This window comes from Manduca sexta, chromosome 26, assembly GCF_014839805.1.
Source record: "Manduca sexta isolate Smith_Timp_Sample1 chromosome 26, JHU_Msex_v1.0, whole genome shotgun sequence".
Taxonomy (NCBI): Eukaryota; Metazoa; Arthropoda; class Insecta; order Lepidoptera; family Sphingidae; genus Manduca; species Manduca sexta.
The window spans coordinates 17,995,182-18,015,808 of record NC_051140.1 but is presented as its reverse complement, the minus strand read 5'-3'; the positions used below and the strand labels follow the sequence as shown (position 1 = coordinate 18,015,808).

At 37.3% G+C, this 20,627-nt stretch overlaps 1 protein-coding gene across 3 annotated transcripts in view; it reads left to right on the top strand.

Annotated features, from left to right (window-relative positions):
- The window catches only part of LOC115453190 (four and a half LIM domains protein 2), a 195,810-nt gene that overhangs the window by 70,557 nt on the left and 104,626 nt on the right, over window positions 1–20,627 (top strand). The window contains exon 1 of one of the 3 annotated variants that reach the window (XM_037443464.1): window positions 15,850–16,034. The exons of 1 other annotated variant lie outside the window; for it this stretch is intronic. The gene's annotated coding sequence lies outside the window, so the exon portion shown is untranslated. Of the gene's footprint in view, window positions 1–15,849; window positions 16,174–20,627 lie in introns of those variants that run through there. One more of the 3 variants, XM_037443463.1, reaches the window with a different exon arrangement.

The window sequence follows — 20,627 nt, the reverse complement described above, 5'->3', positions numbered from 1 at the left end:
TTATTGCACGAGCTTCAATGTCTTACCAACGCTACACGCCTCTACAAGCACACTGCTGTTTGACGTTGTAAATAGACAAAAAAAATATCTAAACATACAAAACTTACTTGTACATACTAAAGTAATTCAAAGAACCAAAGTAAAGATAACATGTTGCAGTATACAGTCTTACTTATAAATTCGTCTTTTGTTTTAATCAATTGCTTTGCCACCAATTACCTTACTTATAAAATTGTTTTAGCGTTCAGAAGTGGTTAAGCATTGCTTAAATAGCAGTCGAAATTAAACATCGCCGATGATTACCAGTTTAAGAGCAAGCTAGTTAAGACGTAACCAAGCTTTGCTTTGCGAAATTTTAAGTCTGTTAATGTTTAATTCTTTCTATGTGTTTAAATTTCAAAGAGATAGCTTCTAAAAATACGATTAGAGCGCCGTTTTGCTTGAGGAAGGGGCTTAAGCTATAATTAACAAATGCGTAAGTAACAATAAATTTTCTATTGTCAATTATTATTAATGGAAACAACCATAAGTGTCATAGTAGATAGTACATTACACAATACTAAGTAACTCGGCTAACTTTGTTTTGCCATATAATATTTCTAATTGAATGATAAAAAAATAAACTATAAAGACTAGTTTCGGAGGAGTTTCGAGACTAATACTGTGACACGAGAATTTTATACATTATTATGTTAAAAATATACACTGATTTTAATAATAGACAAAAGTAATAAATTACTAAGAAAATATTTCTTACCTTTTGTCAAGGTGCCCGATATGGTATGCCCCCATCATGGGACGGAAATAGTGTAATGTTAAATCTTCATGACGATAGTCGGAGGATATTTGTGTCCTCCGGGGCACAAGGTGTGAAACCATAGGGGACCATGTGTTGCGTTCCGGGATCATCCTATGGTTTTACTTCGAACAGGCCGACATAATTGTCTCGACTAAGGGATACTCAGCTCTTGTCAATCGATATTGTATCTAAGGCCGCCAAAATGCCTTTCTGCAATGTTTAACACTTTTCTTACTTGAGTACAGTGATTGCATAAGAGTCACATTGGCATGTAATATGAACGTTTTAAAAATCAAAATATCCGTAAACTTAGATGCCTTTCTGCAATCTTTTACTTACTTTAGTACGGGTGCATAAGAGTCACTTTAGCATAAACTTATAAAAATAAACATATCCGTGAACCTATATTATGCTTCGAATTATAAAGTTATCAATAAAACGTGACTTAAGTCTGAAATACAAAGTATTAAAATAACAAAGATACAAAGATGTTATATTTGTTTTGTGCATAATTTGGCACGTATTGGATTTCTTTTGTTTTGTTTATATCGTAGAAACTTGGCGATCATGTCAAATGTGATCTTAATTAATATTGCTAAGAATAACAAAGGATATAAAATATAAATGTTCTAATCCCCAATTGTATATTATCCTTAGTATGACATCAAAATGTTCGTTCAGTAAGATGAGAAAATATTTTGTGCACTCAATAAATGTTACGAATTCGATGCCTTGAAGGTGGTTTGAAGCAACACTAAAACAAAAGGACAAACGTTTATTTCCATGAATGAAATATTTCTTGACTACATAATCACCAGACGAAATATCACATACTAAATACCCAGCAACAACTAACACAATACAGAATATTTAAATTAAAATAATAAAACCTTGAAATATGAGAATTGTTTGTGATAATAATATTTGTGAACATTTTTCATTCAGCTACAAGTTTAATTGAAAGACCAGAATACGAAACACAATATTCTTTGTTTATTCTTTGTGTCAGTTCTACGCATCGTCAATATTTTTGTCCTGGGGCCTTATTCTCTATCATATAAGTTATTTTGACAGTCCGTAACAAAAACGTAACACACCGTGTCACGTTTAACACAATAGAAATTGCTATACAGAATACCATTCCACACAAATTTCACGAAGATAACATGACACGACCGCGTTATGCGTTTACTGTGTCATACAGAATAAAGCTCCTGTCCTGAATCCCTTCATCCCCAACGTGTGTCAAATTTGAGTTTCTGTAAACTTCTACGATAGCTCCAGGCACACCATAAAAACTACTTCTGGTTATATTCAAAATATGAATAGCTGTATCTATGCATAAAATTTACGTCAAAGTAAACTATTGTATAAATGGCAATATTGATGGCTATCAGTGGCGAACGGTAAAATTTTCCAAAGGGGAACTCGACACGACAATTATAAGTACTAATATGCATAAATGCTGTCTACAAATCGTTCTAATCATAATTAGATTTGACATAAATTTCGAAAGGGAAGCCGGTAGGAATCGGGTTATATGGACTTTTTGCCACTGAATCTACAAAATATAATAAGAATAATAATTCTATATTCCTGTGTTCTGTGCAGACACCCGCAGTTACAGCTACAATCATGTTTTTTTTCCCTACTTTGGATGACGAGACGAGCCTGCCGTTCGCCTGATGGTAAGCGATACGACCGCCCATAAACAGTAGAAATACCATCCAACACTTTGAATTACAAAATATTGTTTGGTATTCCACTGCGCTCGCCATCCTGAGACATGAGATGTTCTTCAGTTGTTATTATGTCCAGTAGTTACTGGCTAGAATGTCCTTCACATCAGAACACAACAGTGACTACACACTGTTGCTTGGCGGCAGAAATAGACATCGCGGAGGTACCTATCCAGGCGGAAACTCACGTATGAGATACCACCAGTATATAAGAAAGTCTGTCCCAATGTTATAGTCTATACTCTATCGTATCGAAACGCGACAGCTTTGTTAGTACACGCTATTTTGTGAGTGATGAGTCAGTGGTATCGCTCCGGATGAACCCATTTGCTGATAAATGACAGCGGGAATACCACTTGGTAAATGTATTACTATATTTAAAAGTTAACGTTTGTCTAAACGTGCTAATCTTTTTCATTCAGGCTCGGTAAAGTGCTCCCACTGCACCTGATGGTAAGTGGAGTGGGGTCCAATAGAATGTCGACGGACGAGAGATGATTACACCTAGACAGTTGACACAATTATGCAGGCCTGTTGGTACCAGATATACATAGGCTGATCCCGGAACGCGACGCACTTACGTTGGCCACTACGGCGGGTTTTAACTTGTGTCTGGTGGTCGCTATCCGGGTGGAATAAAATGTATCCTATCAGCATACAACTACTGAGAACTTAGACAAATTGGAATGTTTCTATTGCAGTATTTTTCTGTTTTTTTTACTTGACAATTTGTTTGCTTTAACTACACTAATACAAATGTCATTCTCATACATTTTTTGTATTCTATTAGAGTTAAAGATTGTAAAAAGTCACTGTCTAAATTTTGTTGTCTAATTAGTAACTTCCTTTAGTAATACAAAACTACATTATCCATGAGTGCATATCAGAAACACAAGCGAAACCGCGAGCTTGTCCAGTAAACATATTTAAAAACTCGTTTTATATGTAACAATGTAAACATAAAATATTTATGGTGACCTCATGTTTATTGTGATGGGACAAAATATTCAGTTGATTTTTGTGGTCGGATAGTTAGAACGGTCTATGTACATTGTGAAAACGACTATAAGTTGTTGTTTTTAGGTCGGCTTTCCAAAATTCGGTTGAAGTTAATTAGGAGTGATAAGACTATCCAGCTGGTTTGCGAGCTCATTTGTAGATATCTATGCGTTCTATCTGCCCTGTTAAGTAAGTGGTGTTATCTTTGTTGAATTTTGTAGTAAACTTAGCTTTATTTAGGATTGTTAAGTTTTTGTCGAAGACGGTACGGTTTAGTTCAGATGTCAGTAAAACCCAATTCAGCCTAATAAAGTACATATATGTTTTTCGCTTTATTACATATTACGAAATATGGTACTTTCCGATCCTCAGTAAAATACATAGGTATTATCCACAGCACCCAAGTCAGATACAACTCCCACATCGTTCGGCTTACCTTAGCCAATATGTTTTATATTTATTATTATTATTTTGTAACTAAATAAAATGTACGTGTCACCTTATTTAAATAAGTTGTATACACTTCCATTTGGATTCTGACTAGCCATTAGATCCACTTTAATGTAATTAAGATTATTATTGTCAGTAATATGTTTAGTGTATCTTTATAAATAAATAAATATTATCCACTGACAATAAGAAATTTATCCTTTAATTTTATGGCCAGGCTGAAGAGCCACAAGATGCTTGACAACTGTCATTAGAGACATGATATAGAAGACATGAGGTAATCAACTTTTAGCTCAAACTATAACCGATACTTATAATTACAGAATATAAATTTGGGATATGATTGAGCAATACAAATATACTATAAGAACTTAATACAACCGACAGTTAAAAATAGCTTAATATGCCCCAGCCTTATATCCCACGGGTACAAATATACCACACAAAGGGTCCATTTGTAATTCCCTTTATTACTACACTTTATTGGATCTTTTACGACCGGCGTCGTATCCGCGTTCCGTCAACACTGCATTCTTTAGTGTTCGTTTATTCTGATAATTACTATTGTTTATTATGTACTTAGACTGTTAGATGTACTATAAATTTCCTTGTTAAGTTTGTACTTAGTTAGGATCGGTTGAAGAGTAGTTGAAGCGTTTGCCGCTAGGTGTCGCTATACCAAAGTTGTACTTAGTAATATTTATTGAATTTTATGCACTTTATAAAATACGCGTGAAGAAGCGATTAAGCAGGCCGATATAACTGTGCCGTCCGGGGATGTTTATAACTTACCGATCGACATGTTTTTGGCCATCTCTTCACTTATCATCAGGTGCAAAGAGGCCACCTTGCCTCGATAAACAAAAATATATATACCTACCATCAATATAATTCCAAAGCAAAACATTATATTCCAAGCAAACAATACATTAGCACATAGATACTACAATATAGGTACATAGAGAGATACCTATTATCTGCAATAAAGAACTCATAGAAACTCATCATTGGCCTTTGGAAAAAAAAAAATACATTTTATACTACAAATTGCCTTACTATTGTTATCGATAATGTTTAAACGTGTTTTACTCCATATTAGATTTAAAGCAAATCGCGCGGGAATCTAGCCTGCTGGCGCGCCTTGCATTAGACCTGTCCAGGCATGATGTAATGCGGACTATGTTAACGTCCACTCACATTGCACACAGTACACGCTGATCGTGTTGTAATTATTTCGTAAAATTTAATATGACGAAATTTTAAAGGCAGAAATATCCATGATTATTAATTATTTTTACGTTTTTCTTTCAACTGCGGGAACTAATCACTAACTAGACGTGAATTTAAATTCTTTACTTGCCAATACTTGTTTAGTTACCCAGATTAAAGGTGAAACAAAATGTATGAAAATGGACCTTGAGGTATCGCCTTAAAGAACAATATTTACATTCGAGCCTTTTGTGAATTCCCCAGATTGTGGGAGAACTCTTACATTCCGAACGCGTTTAAATGCCATCGCATTTAAAAGCCATCTTAAATAATACAATTAATCTATATATATAAAAATGAATTGCTGTTCGTTAGTCTCGCTAAAACTCGAGAACGGCTGAACGGATTTATCTTATCTTGGTCTTGAATTATTCGTGGAGGTCTAGGAAAGGTTTAAAAGGTGAGAAAAATTCGAATAATTGCCGGGAAAATCCTCAAAACAGCATTTTTCTATTTCCCATACAAACGTTTTCTAACTAATACGTAGAGTCAATTTGAGCTTTATTGCTATTGTATAAAGTTCACTGTTGTCTAAGCAATGTAGGTGTGTTCCTAACATCAAAGCAGTGTGCGTTGGAGCACAGAATATAATAATGTAATGTCGCGTTCTGAAACTCAACAAAAGTGATCTGGCGGACCCGACTAAATTGAACAGTCACAAAATTTAATATATCATTAGTTATTTGGTTGGCTTCACGATATTATTTCTTTTGTTTTTTTTGGATGGAGATTTGGAATGATAGTGCGAGTGCAAAGTGCAAAGACATAATAAATGGAGAAACAGACATTAGAATTGAAATTGAAAATCTCCTTCTCTTAGTTAATCTATCTATACTTATAATAAATCTGTAGAGAGGTCAATTCTGTACATGAAATATATTTCCAAAATAACTGGGGGTGATTAGGGATCGATACTGATGCCAAAAATGCAATTAGTAAAATTTTTGTCTATCTGTCTGTATAACCGTTATAGAAACAAAAACTACTCGACGGATTTTAACTTAACTTGGTACAATTATTTTTCATACTCCTGAGCTGGTTATAGTATACTTTTCATCACGCTACAATTAATAGGAGCATAGCAGTGATGGAAAATGTTGGGAAAACGGGAGAAGTTACTCCATTTTTTAAGCTTCCGTCATTTCGTGTGCAACCTTAATGGTTAAAAGTTCCTTCGATTTCACCAGGATCCCATCATCAGACCCCTGACCGGACAATCGGACCACCTGCATACCACCATAAATTAAAAAAAACATCCTGACAAATTGAGCACCTTCTCCATTTTTGAAACCCGAAATCCACGCGGGCGAAGCTGCGGGCGGAAGCTAGTTTATAATAAAACCTAGTCTATATGTATAAAGGAACATTACAGCTTTCTTTTACTTTGTACCTCCAAAAATCCCGTACAAAACTCACAAATGAACCCGTATATTGCATGCGGCTCTGCCTGCGTAAAAAAAATTTGCCACGATAAAAAGTACTCAGGAATCTGTCGTACTTATGAGTAATGTAGCTTCCTATTAGTGAAAAAAAAATCGATTTAGTAGTTCCTGAGATTAGCGCGTTCAAACAAACACTCTTCAGCTTTATATAATTTTAAAATTCCTCATAGAGTCGACGCGCGGTCGATCACAGTCGATAACAAGCCGGAGCTGCTGTTATCGGTCGGACCACTTACCCGCGATAATGGTAAAAGCTACAAACTAATTTTAACTGCTGGTTAAAATGTTTACTAATCATTATAACGTAATACTAGTGATGACTAATTAGATGCATTGATAACATTGTACGAATAAATTGCAGTCGTTAAATAAACCGAACCTTTGTTGTAAGCTGGAAAACTAAATATTTTTTTAATGTAATACCATATATATACTAAAATTATAATAATCCTGAGCAGACCACTTTATTTCACAGTAGCAAATACAGGAGATTAAAACAAAATAAGTAAGTAAATCTATAATATTATTCTGGAAAAACTAGCAGAACAATGGGAAAGTTTTTGCCCAACTGTGGGACATACCCCATGTTCGATAAAAATAATACTCTAAATCAATCATTTACACACGAGATAAATCCTGTATTTTTATTTTTTTAAAACTAGTGAGAGGAATAATATACTTATGTGAACGTGACATAGAGTTCAATCAACAGTTCTGTCCACTGTTGAAAATAATTAATCACTCGCCACTTCCACACACAGACAAAGGATGACTCATTTAAAGTACAACGCAAAAACAAAAGAGCAATGCATCCAATCCAGCTTTGTGTGTTCTCAGAAATTATTTGTCACTTTTCGTCGAGAATACATTTATATTAGTACGTTGCAGTTTACCGCCACCTATTATCGAGTAGAGGAATTTATGCAAACATTGGTTCGTTACTGTTTAAGTTATTATTATAACGTTGTAACAGATGGCGCTGTTCATAATAAAATGCTATATGTATGCGATTTTATATTCAGCATAAATCATCGTGATTCGAGCCCAGCCTAATCCAAGGCATCTTCTAACATCATCACTGAACTTCACAGACCTTTACCACATTAGTTGTATTGGACTCTTTCTTCCGCCACAACACGATTACCCTTTTACTTTTGATTCGCAAACTTGATGATGCGTCTAATGGCCACCTATAATGACAGAATATGACTCAATCACAATAATCGTCATTCTACTCTACAGAAAATGGAACTGATTCGGAAATATTTCGGTAAATACGATTCACCTGATTGAGTCACAATTTTATAGTCACTCATACGCACTCATGCCATCACGAAGAGGTGGGCAGGGAATAACGATTTTGCGATCTGGGCTCCCAAAGTTGTAGTCATATAAAGTCATACGACGCAAGACATGAGCAAGACCCTCTTGTTTGGAATTCAAAATCACAATACAAAGACAAATTTAATATCTAACTTTCTACAAGAACATTAAAACTTTGGAGACATTTAATGTCACTATAAATTGTATGAAAACATTCACCCCTAAATTACCCAGTGAATCATATTAACGCTGTCGTTTCGTACGAACAGGGGCAAGATAAAAATATTTATTTTTCATACCTACATTTATGTCGCGATAATGTACCAGATAAGATAGTTATGGACTAATTTTGTCGCTAAATTGGAACATTTCGTGAACCGTTTAGTTTATAGAATGGCTTGGATGTATTTTTATGCATCAGTGCCATTAGTGTGATATGAAAAAATTAAATAAAAAAGTAAAGCAAATTAGTATGATGCGTCTTCTAGAATAATTTAAATTAAGAATTCATTATTTTTTCTTAATTACATCAAGGTTAGCAAAGGTCTGTCCAGGCATGTAAAAAAATGTGTAACAAGGAGATTTAATATTATTTTCAAAGACATGAAATTAATAATTGCATAACATAGTCACTGCGAAAGAATTTGAATCATGTCATAACTTGTTCTCCGTCTTATGGCTTACTTAATTATTTTCAATAGCCGTTCTTTTTCTTTACAACAATTGGATCGCTCAAAATATAGGTAACATTCTGATAAAATATATGTTACTACGTTTAAACCAAATTCGTATAACTTATTAATTATATCTATTTATAAATTATTCACATATTAAGTAGGTATTGCATTTTTTTATACACACAGACACAGTAACAAGATCAATCCCATGAATGTGCATGGGTGTTTCGAACCTAAAACATCAGCTCACCAGTTATAATCCACCGAAGCAGTCATTAAAATTGATTTAGATACCTAAGTTATTAATACAATATAAAACATCGAAAAACTACGATTACTAGACAGATTTACCATTTATCTTGTTTATGACTAAAATATGCGACGGCAAAGAATTTATTTTTGACATTAATATTTCCAAATTCGTTAAAAGCCATAAGTCGTCTGTAAGACAGACTTGTAACAGCATCAGTCCTTTATCCATTTCCAGAGCAGTAGTGATTTGACGTCATCAAAATTTAGCCAACTATGTCAACTCCCATGTAGGAAATGAAATCTCGTGAGATTTTAGATCTACCTTACCGAGATCTCGCGAGACCATGAATCCAGACTCGCGAGAACTCGTGCTTTACGGGATTTCGCGTTTGCATTCCCTACTCCCATGTAATTGGGTTCGAGGGCAGGCCTATTCCAAATTATTAATACGAGCCAAAATATTGGATACAATGTTCTATTTTTTTCTTCAAAAGGCAGACGAGCTAATGACCGTGATGGTAAGTGGTCAACGTCGGCAATGCCACAGGCACAGTCAAGCCGCTGTCTACAGTAAACAGTTGACAGTACAAAACTTTTATAAACCTCGTTTGAAGAACGTGTCATAACGCCAACTTAGACTAGTAGAACTTAAAAAATCAATATAAACATACTATGTACTTATATATAGAATTACAATTTATTAAGCTTTCAGTATTAATTTAAATGCAAATGCCCTTCTCTCGCCAAAATGTTTAAAGAATTGACGCAACATACTTTTACAGCTGTTGCAGAAACTATTTGACTTTATATAAACGACTAGCGGTCTCCTGAGGTCATCCCTCTCCAGGGAGTGGGGATCAATATTGAGCCCATATCTTAGGTAAAAGATATTTACGGTAAGTACTGATACTTCAAGTCCAAAAGTTAAAAATATCCTTAGACTATATTTATTAGACGTACATATTTTTGAACATTTTTACACTTTAATATAAGTAATATGTCATAAAATATTAAATATGTGTAACGAAGGTATCCGCTTTCGGTTTAAATCTCGAGCTCTTCGCGGACTCGTACGTATAACGCACTGCCATTGGCTCCCGATGACGTGATTTACGCGCTCCGCCAATCGGAGCGCGACGTGATGCTTACGTGTGAACTCTGTCACAAGGTGGCGGTGGATGACAGGCGCGCGCACGACTAGCCCCGTGCGATGTATACATATTTGTCTCCTAAGTAATTGTTTTCTCCCAAATAAATATAGTTTTGATTGCTGTACGAGTTTTCACTTGTTTATAGTGGCGCCTAACTAGCGGCCGATCACGTAGCCGAGCCTAACAAGTTCGTTAGACATTTATAATAGTTGTTGGAGAAGCATGCCGTTCCCATGCAAAGGGTTGCTACCCGTCGGGGCCAAGGCCAGGCTGCCGACAAGGAAGAACCCCAGCCCACAACTTCGGATTCGGAGCAGGAGATCACCTTTGTCGGCCCGTCTGCCCAGGCATCGACGCCGACGCCGACCGCGCCGGTACCGGCCGCGACGTCACCGACAACGGATCATATGTTCAAAATCATGGAGCTATTCGCCAGGTCGCAAGCGGAAGCGAATCAAAATTGTTAGAAACGATTATGGCAAACACGACCTCGGCCTCACCCGAAGCCGGCGGTGTCATCAAAATGAAGTCAGCGGGTAACTTCAGCAAATGTTCAGCCCGTTTCGACGGAACAACAGGAGACGCAGAAACACTCGAAGCATTCATCGATGCGGTCTTGGTGTTCAAAGAGTGTGCCGGAGTGACCGACGAAAACGCAGTACGAGGCCTGCCGATGCTTCTCACCGGAAACGCAGCAGTCTGGTGGCAAGGCATCAAAAGGACGTCCACGATTGGGAGGATGCCATCGCAAGACTCCGCGGAATGTACGGCATCGTGAAACCGGCGTATAAACTGTTCCGTGAGATCTTCGCCTATGAACATACACTACCGGAGCGCAGTGAAGTGTTTGCCTGTAAAATTAGGGCCCTAATAAGCCAGCTACCGTACGATTTGTGTGACGCGGCTAGAATAGATATCGTGTACGGCTTATTGGACCGTAAGATACGTAAACGTTTACCCCGCGAAACTGTGAATACGTTCGAACAATTAATTGTAAAATTACGCTGTGTCGAGGAGTCAATGGCAGAGGTATGTTGTCGAGCCAAAACTGTAAGTAAACCCAAAATATCTACCAAAGTACATAATAATGTGCCTAACAGTGCTCGCGATTCGGTCTATAAACCTATACCTACCCCCTTAACCCCAAACAGTGCCTCCAAACCCCAACGTAAACGCTGTTCGTATTGTAGGAACTATGGTCATGATATAGATGAATGTAGGAACTATAAAAATAGTATGGAAAAACGTTCTTCCGCAGGTGACCAATCCATACGTTGTTACGGGTGTGGACAACTCGGCGTAGTGAAATCTAAATGTCACAAATGTAATAATAATAATGCAAAAGCTCCTTCAGACGCTTTATCGTTTAATATGATAAAATGCGACGATTGTTATTCGGATAGTTCCGTCCCCGATAATTCATATACCTATAACAAAACATCGCCGACCGACCGGAGCATAGCGCCTTATTCTGACAAACGTACGTATTCTGGTAAACACGGTTGCTATAGTAATTATAATACAACTGTTCCAGTAAATTTTTGTGATCGTTTACGATTGGTTCCCGAATGTGAACGAATAGCACCCGATAGCCTCAGCGCCGTTTCTACGGATATTGTCGATGTGAGATATTCCGCACCCCAGAATAATACCGACCACGACCAGTGTCACGCTGTGGTAAGCATTAGTGTTTTGGGGGAAGCCGGCGTTGCTATCATGGACACAGGAGCTACGCACTGTATTGCCAGCTCGTTGCTGCACCGCTTATTTCAGAGAGCCGGTGTCCGCTTTTTGAAGTCGCAGCGAAATATACGCTTAGCCGATGGTAACGAAACGTTACGTGATTGTTACTTATATACGGTTATGGTTAAATTACAGGATCGTGAGATACCTACTACGTTTATTGTGATCCCTGGGGCGGACGCAAGAACGCTTTTGGGTTGCGATTTCATCAAGCGTGCCGGCATTGCGATCAACTTACTGGAAGGGAAGTGGAGTTTCACCTCTACACCCGACCGCGTGTACGACTTCGTGCGATCGTACAGTGTAAAGTCCGCAGGAGGAGCGGACCTTCTTTGCACCGACGCCTCGCCTTTGAGCTTGAGGCCCGATGAAGGTGCCCATCTGTCCGAAGAACAACGGGCCCAGATGAATGAGATGATCGCCAGGTACGCCAGCCGTTTCGCTGTGGAAGGTGAGCCTACTGGTTTTATAACGCATCGCATTAAGACGGACGAGAAGCAAGAACCCATAGCTTCTCAACCATACCGCATGTCACCTGCAAAGGTGGCCATTTTGGAGAAAGAGTTGGACAAACTACAGCGCGCTGACGTTATCGAGGAGTGCGAGTCCCCGTGGGCAGCCAACATCGTCCTGGTCCCTAAGAAGGATGGAAGCGCACGACTTTGTATAGACTATCGGAAGCTAAATGCTGTTACAGAGCCCGATAGATACCCGTTGCCGCGCATGGACGATGTGCTGCATGCTGCTAAGACGACAAACTTCATGACAACTCTTGATTTGCAATCCGGATATTTTCAGGTGTCTGTGGCAGAGGAAGATCGCGACAAAACTGCGTTCATCACTCCGATCGGTACCTTTAGGTTCAAGCGGATGCCGATGGGCCTCCGCAATTCCGGGGCTACTTTCCAGCGCCTGATGGATAGATTTAAATCTAACCTACCAGGTACTACTCTTTTATGTTATCTCGATGATCTAATTGTCCTTTCTGATTCTTTCACCAAGCACTTGGAGGACCTGCAAGCCGTCTTTGATAGGCTACCCAACCGTTTATCCTTAGGACCGACAGCAGTGGCTACTGTCTAGGGGCGGTCCTAATGCAGGGGGAGGGGTCCGATGAGCGCCCCGTAGAATACGCTAGCCGCCTGTTAACCCAGGCTGAACGGAACTACACGACGACTGAGAGGGAAGCACTAGCTGTAGTGTGGGCTGTCGGTAAGTTCCGCGGTTATATTGAAGGGGCACAGATTATTGTTAAATCAGACCATCAACCGCTGAAGTGGTTGATGAGCATTAAGTCTCCGAGCGGTCGTTTGACTCGGTGGGCGCTTACTCTACAGGAATTCGACCTGCGCATCGAGTACACCCCGGTAAGTCGAATGTAATCGCCGACACACTGTCACGCCCCGCCTGTACAGAGGAGGCGGGCCGTTGCGACCTATGTCACGCAGTTGTTGATGTCCCGTCAGAAAGTGTGTCCAACTACAGAGACTTGCAGCTCCAAGATCCAGACGTCAAAAGATTATGGAGGACTTGGAAGCAACGGACGAACCGTTTAGGGGGAGACCGTGGGCAGACCGCGGTTATATCATGTCCGACGGTGTACTTTACAGGTACAACCCGGAGCCCAGCGACGACGACGATGCCTGTCTCGTCGTCCCGATTGGTCAGAGACCCAAAATTCTGTTTGAATACCACGACGCCCCGACAGCAGGTCATCTAGGTGTTGAGCGTACTCTGCAGCGCATCGCTTCGCGTTATTATTGGCCAGGCATGAGGGCATCCGTGACTGATTATGTCAAACAGTGTACTTCGTGTCAACGTTACAAAGTTGACGCACGTAAACCAGCGGGGTTGGTGCAGTCTCCGGCTGCAGCGCAAAGGTTTGAGGTAGTTGCTGTAGACCTGTTCGGTCCCCTTCCCGTCACAAAGTCGGGTAACCGGTGGATCCTTATTGCCGAGGATGTCTGTTCCAGGTGGGTGGAATTGTTTCCATTGCAGAGTGCTACGAGTATTCTTTGTGCCGAAACTTTAATCAATGAAGTTTTCTTACGCTATGGTGTTCCTCGCAGGCTCATTAGCGATAACGGCGTGCAGTTTATCAGCGAGGTAATGCAACAGGTATGCTTTGCATTTGGTATAGATCAGGCGCTGACACCTTACTATCACCCTGAGGCGAACCCGGTCGAACGCAAAACCGCGACCTAAAACCACAGCTAGCTGCTTACGTCGGTCAAGACCATTCCACTTGGGATGTTCATTTGGCTGCTGTCAGGTTCGCGATGAACTCAGCCGTTACACATAGTACATCGTTTTCTCCGGCTATGCTTATGTTTGGACGAGAGATTCGTGCGCCTGCAGATGTCGTGCACGACATGCGCACTGTTCTGGATGGCGACAGGTTTGTGGCTAACTTCACGCCCTACTTGAAACGTCTGACAACGGTCTTAATTGATGCAAGAGATGCGCATGAAAAGGCTCAGGCAATTCAGAAAAGGTACGCGGACGAGAAACGTCGGCCCGCACCCGACTACAAAGTGGGCGATCTAGTGTTGCTAAAACTCATGGGTCCAACGATACCGTTCGTGGTCAAACCCCTAAATTCATACCGCGACGCGACGGACCTTATGTCATAAAAGAAGTGTTGAGTAGTACTACTTATCGCCTAGAGAACGGCGACGGCGATACTTTAGGGAAGTATCATGTGTCTCAGCTGACACCATTTGTCGGCCAGTCGGAATCTCCGGTACGCGAAAAACGTGGGAGAGGTCGCCCGCGGAAAAACTGTTAGTCTTTTATGGGCAATTACTTGCCTTGCCTTTGGGGATGCTCGTATACTTTTGTGGGTCGTTTTTTTATATATTTTATAGCTGTGTAAAAAGCTATTCCAAACGCGTGGGCGCATTGTTTGGATTAGAGGGGAGGCTGTAACGAAGGTATCCGCTTTCGGTTTAAATCTCGAGCTCTTCGCGGACTCGTACGTATAACGCACTGCCATTGGCTCCCGATGACGTGATTTACGCGCTCCGCCAATCGGAGCGCGACGTGATGCTTACGTGTGAACTCTGTCACAAGGTGGCGGTGGATGACAGGCGCGCGCACGACTAGCCCCGTGCGATGTATACATATTTGTCTCCTAAGTAATTGTTTTCTCCCAAATAAATATAGTTTTGATTGCTGTACGAGTTTTCACTTGTTTATATATGTCATAAATTATTTTACTGTTCTATGCCATACGTAGGTAATTTAAATATTCGTACGCCATAGCGTACGAATATTTAAATTACCATATAATAATATGCTCACAGTTTATGAAATATTAATAAACTACAATATAATAATATAATAAATCATTGTAACGGTCTACATAAAATTGTTATGTAAACCATTTTCTTCCCTAAAATCCCATTTTTAAATATTATGGTCTAAAATTATTCCTAATGGCTAACTAAGCTACGTTAAAACAATGCAGTTTGAATATGAACTTTGGTCGATGGAGCTCTTTGTCCACTGGCTGTAACAATGTAGTGCCTTTGTCACATAGGTACTCGATGTTTATAAATATAAGGCGCTTAGCGCTGCTTGACTTCTACGAATAGAATATGAACGTCATAATCACATTACATAGAAGACCAAAGAATGTTAGAATGTTTAGGCACGTTAACATTCTAAATAAGTAAGATATTATGCTCTTAAAAACCCCGTTAAAACGGCTTAACATAACATACCCATGAAAGACATTATCTACTACAGGTAAATTGTTATCAACGTGTAGGCAGTATGACATCACCTCCTTTGCTCGTCCCCGACCATTAGACAGCCGGACATTTGTCACCGTCTAAAGGAAAATAAATACAAATCTTATCTGGCATCCGATATGGCTAAAAAAGTTAAAAATCAGAGGTCACGTTATACTGGCGTTTATGGCGTTCCAAAACCTAATCCCTTGAACTTGAGCGTGTGGAACTGAGGTAAACAAACGTCGCGCAATCCGTTGACGCGCATTTGTCATTTCGAACGCACGCGACTCGGTAGACGGCAGCGCTAATGTCGTACGCGCGCTCTCAACGATTTCTGAACGTATCGAAATTTGCAAATTAAAAAATAACGCAACAAAACAAAATAAACATTCGTTTTTCAAAATTGGAATGGTGCGGGTGTGTGTTCAGCCAGTGCAGAAATAATCGTTAATGGTTCGTTCGCAGTTATTTCGTAGTGTTTGTGATTTTTTTGTTATCAATAGTTGTGGTTATTCTTGAAGGAAACGGCAAATGACCGATAAGCTGCTGATACAGCAACATTTGATACGGCTTTTCGATTTTTGTAGTACCGGTTTGTAGTAATTTTTTTATTTTTTTTCTGGTTCTAAATTCAAATTCAATATGCAGTAGTTCGTACTGAGTTTCACAGTGGAATTTGCGGTAGGTTATACAAAACATCTCATAAACATTTAAGATTTAATACTAATAAAAACATCTGAGTGATGTAACGTTATATAAACCCGTTATTTTTTACAAGTTCACATATAACGGTTCTCATACTAAACTCATTGTAATTTTTTTCTCACATGAGTTCGTTTCACTTCTCGGTCCGAGATTATGATAGCGTGATACATAAGTAATTAAATGCTAATTATTTAACACAAACCGCATCTCGAAGTATTAAGACATGATTCGTTTCATAGAATTAATGCAAATTAATTATGAATTGTATTTCTTTTTGTCTCGTGATGTGTATTTCTTATTGATAGTTGAATTATTAATTATTATGCTGTACTTATTTACAAAACCTATTGTTTGGGCTGTATCGACTTGTTGCCTATTTTATTGTTGGTAAAGAAATAAGAGTGCCTAATACTTAGATAGGGAGGTACGTACCGATGTCATAAATATTTAAAAAATGTGTTTGAAACCGAGGGCCCGCTCGCGTAATTTTTCCCAGATTAAATTTAGGGAAGTAATCAAATCAAAATTAAACACGTATACTCTAGGCTAAATAGCTAGTAGAATACCTACTAGCTACTTAGGCGGCTTTCTATTGGCGAAATAATTTAATTAAGTATATACTTAATATAATATATTAAGAATTTCAAATATTTTTTAAAATCTGTTCATTGGTTCTAAAGAATATTACAAACTAATTTACGAATTTAGTTCTTCATTGGTACTTACGTACTATTTAGTTACATATTTATTTGTGTAGAAGTGTAGATAAGCCTCAACTATTTAGAAATAATATTATCGGTGGAATTGTATTTCCAATAATTAATCTGAGATATTCTGATAAATAAGTAAGTTCGTTACGTAGGGAGGTAGGTAAATGTTCATACCTAAATATCTTATATATCTCTACATAAGTATTTAGGTCTTAGCATAATGTACTAAAAAAATCTATAACTTCCATAAGTGGCATGATTTGAAATTGGAACGACGCTGTAGATGATAGGTACGCGCCAAATGAGCTAAATTGAATTCCATATCCAATATCCACTGAACTGATCTATCATCTATCGATATCGAATATATTTCGCAGGAAAAATCTTAGCTTACTTACCTAAAATGTATGTGCATTATATAGTAGATACACAAAAATATAGTAGATACCTAGTTATAATTTTTCGTAAGAATCTCGGTTCAGCTTATTTACGCTGCCAGTTTTGACAAAATCTAATTGTTATAATTCCAACCACGTCACGAATTAATTGAAAAGTCACTCGTGTTCATTGATTTAGTAAAGTTTGTTTTCCAAAACACGTATCGCATTCCGGCACAAGTCACAATACTCTGTAATGCAGGTGCCACTGTGAGTTATTGTTTGGATTTTGAATTTGAACCTTATGAATATTGTAACACGTGGATAATTCGTGGGACCGTTCAAAATATATTTGGATCCCTTATTTAATACGAACGTCCAGGCTATGTGTTTAATTTAATTGATGCAAAAATGTACTCAACGGTTTTGAAATTATTAATATCCTGGGTAACCTACGTTAGGATAATTAAATTTTGATATCTATTAATGAAAAAAAGTACACTTTTTATTTATAATATATGTATAACCATACTTGTCCGTACCTTCTTGGACATAAACATTATAATAGCAAGATACAAAATTGTTGCCTAATTATTGTTTGCTATGTTTTTTTATACTCAGCCTACAGCTTAATAATTCAATCTAAGGAAATCTCATCAAATTGTACATAGCGTTTCTATTTTAAAAATCCGTGGTTGCTCATTTCCATTCGTAAATATGATTTTATGATGCGCCTAATTACGTGCGGAATTAATAGCTGTTACAAAAAACAACTCTTGGAAATCATAATTCGAGTGTTTATGCTCTCATTATGAATAAGTCATTTGTTTTTTTTACGTCGTTTTTAAGTGGGCGATCTCATTACTGCGATTGCGTTTGGGTTTAAAGTTTTATTTTTGCAAAAAAAAACAAAACCTAATTACCAATAAAAATAGTGTTATTATTTTGAAACGGTATGATTTTGAAAAACAACACGTTACGTTGGACGACTTCATGGTAGATAATTTGATTAAAAAATAGAATATATAAGGATATTTATATCGATATGAATATATATTTAAGACGGATATTTCCTTATATTATTTTTTCTGGGACTAGTATGCGACATCTTTTTTTTTATTTTCAAGTTAAACTCACGCGAAACATCCCAACCCTATTACATTTTGTAGCTAAAATTATAATTTTTTTATCTACGGAGACCAAACGTTTGCAGTAGGTACCTACCTAAAATTGTCAGCAAACAGGGTAGGTAATAGTTTTGCTATTCAGATGTAGTCTGTAAGATTCTGAAAGGCCCCTATCCCCCTCGATCTACAAACTCTTTACAAAAAGGTCAACAAACACTATTTTGTTATTTGCTCGTGACTATTCATAACCGAAAATCGTTTGCTTTTATATTTTGTTTTATTATAGGTCTTATGCCAAAGGCTGCCAAACAAATTGGACACTCTTATACTCTATGCCTCACGTTGACAGTGCGTAAGAAGCACGTAACGCACCGCGTCGCGTTTAAGACAATAGAAAATGACAGACCATTCTGCACAAAATCCACTCAAAGGCTGTGTTACGATTTAACACTGTCATAGAGAATAAAAGTAATATATAATTAAATATGTAATAAAACCAAAGACAAACAACAATTAAGCTATGAAGAAAATCTAACATAATAGCTTTAAGGTTAGCATATATCTTCATGTGGTACAATATAATGGTTTATTTTTTTACGGCGGCTCACCGCCTGATATAAACCTTCGTAGTAATTACTCAATTAATTAAATATATTGAGACGTCTATTTTGGTTAAAGAATATAATGTTTTATTATAATTAATTTATAATCATGATATGTCTAGAACTAAAATAGACGTTACGAAATATGTTTAGTCTCAACCGAGGTTTATTTTATTAGCTATTTTGTTGAGCGATTATTCAAAATGCTGCAAAATATATTACCGCAAAATACAGTAGAAAAGCGTCTTTTAATTTTCACCCGACTTCATAAACCGTAAATATAGCACTTATTTCATAAAATCGTAATTCTTGCGACTTTTGAACTGCTTTAATTGATCTAGAACTGTACTGTATTAACATTGAGTGTTTCCTTCTTGGTCGCACCTGGATTAAAACTGTATTGTATTTTAGTAAAGAAATTGTTTTATTCTTTAAAGCAATGAAATGCTAACTTATCTTTAGCTGCTGATTAAATTTGATTTGTAACAGTGCGATACCGTATTAGTTTTGCAGAAGCGAATAGGAATGATTTATTTTTTGATCCGCAAAATGCATTAAATATTTTCACATTTGCATTGTTTTTAATAGATCTATTATCATACTTAACAATACTCTATAGTAATTTAATAGGTCTCATAAGAATGTCTCGGACTTAAGCTCCAAGGGCTCTGGCTTAAGGCAATACCAGAATCTACTTACTAATTAATGCAGTTACTTATTCGTAGCAAAAAATAAGTAAAAATCGTTTTCGATCCGAAATCTTTGGCAGGCTTTTTCGAAATAGAGCGCATAAATAATTATTCATGAAAGTACTCATATAGCCCCTCACAACTGACTACAAATAATAATCTAATTCTATCATAATAAACTTCATATTAAAGCGGATGTATTTAAAAATAATCATAGACAAAATAACATACATCTAAACAATATTGTTTATAACACTTTTAGTAGAATGTTCGGGATATTTTTCTTAGTAATGAAAATGTAATTAAAACTCATTGTTTATAACAGATTAAACATAACTATTTATGATTCGGTTCATACATAAACGTCATAGACAATACAGATGAAAGCCGCGAGCGTGAAAATGAGATTTTTAAACCTATATTTAAAAAACAGGTGTTGGCTTAATTTTTCTGCACAGAAAATGGTATTTTTGGGGTGATTTTTTTTTGTAAATGACAAAAAATATTTATAAATGATTTTAAAATTTTTAAGTAACATTTTATTGATAATATTTTTTGTATATTATAAATGGTTCTTGCTCTTGCGCACGCACATGCAATATTATCATTTCCGATCTATTTCTCGTGTGAATCGTAAAAAGCTATTTCATAATGCTAAAAGTGGTATACAGTAGTGTTATAGTAACAGTTACTAACAGTTACGAAGCACGGAGATCATAGAATACGCACTTCTTGCAATACTTCCACTTAATTTATGTAGGACATTGATATGATGGCTTAATGAAATATCCGGATAGCAACTGCCTTACATTTTTGTTTTAGGAAGCAATTTAGGT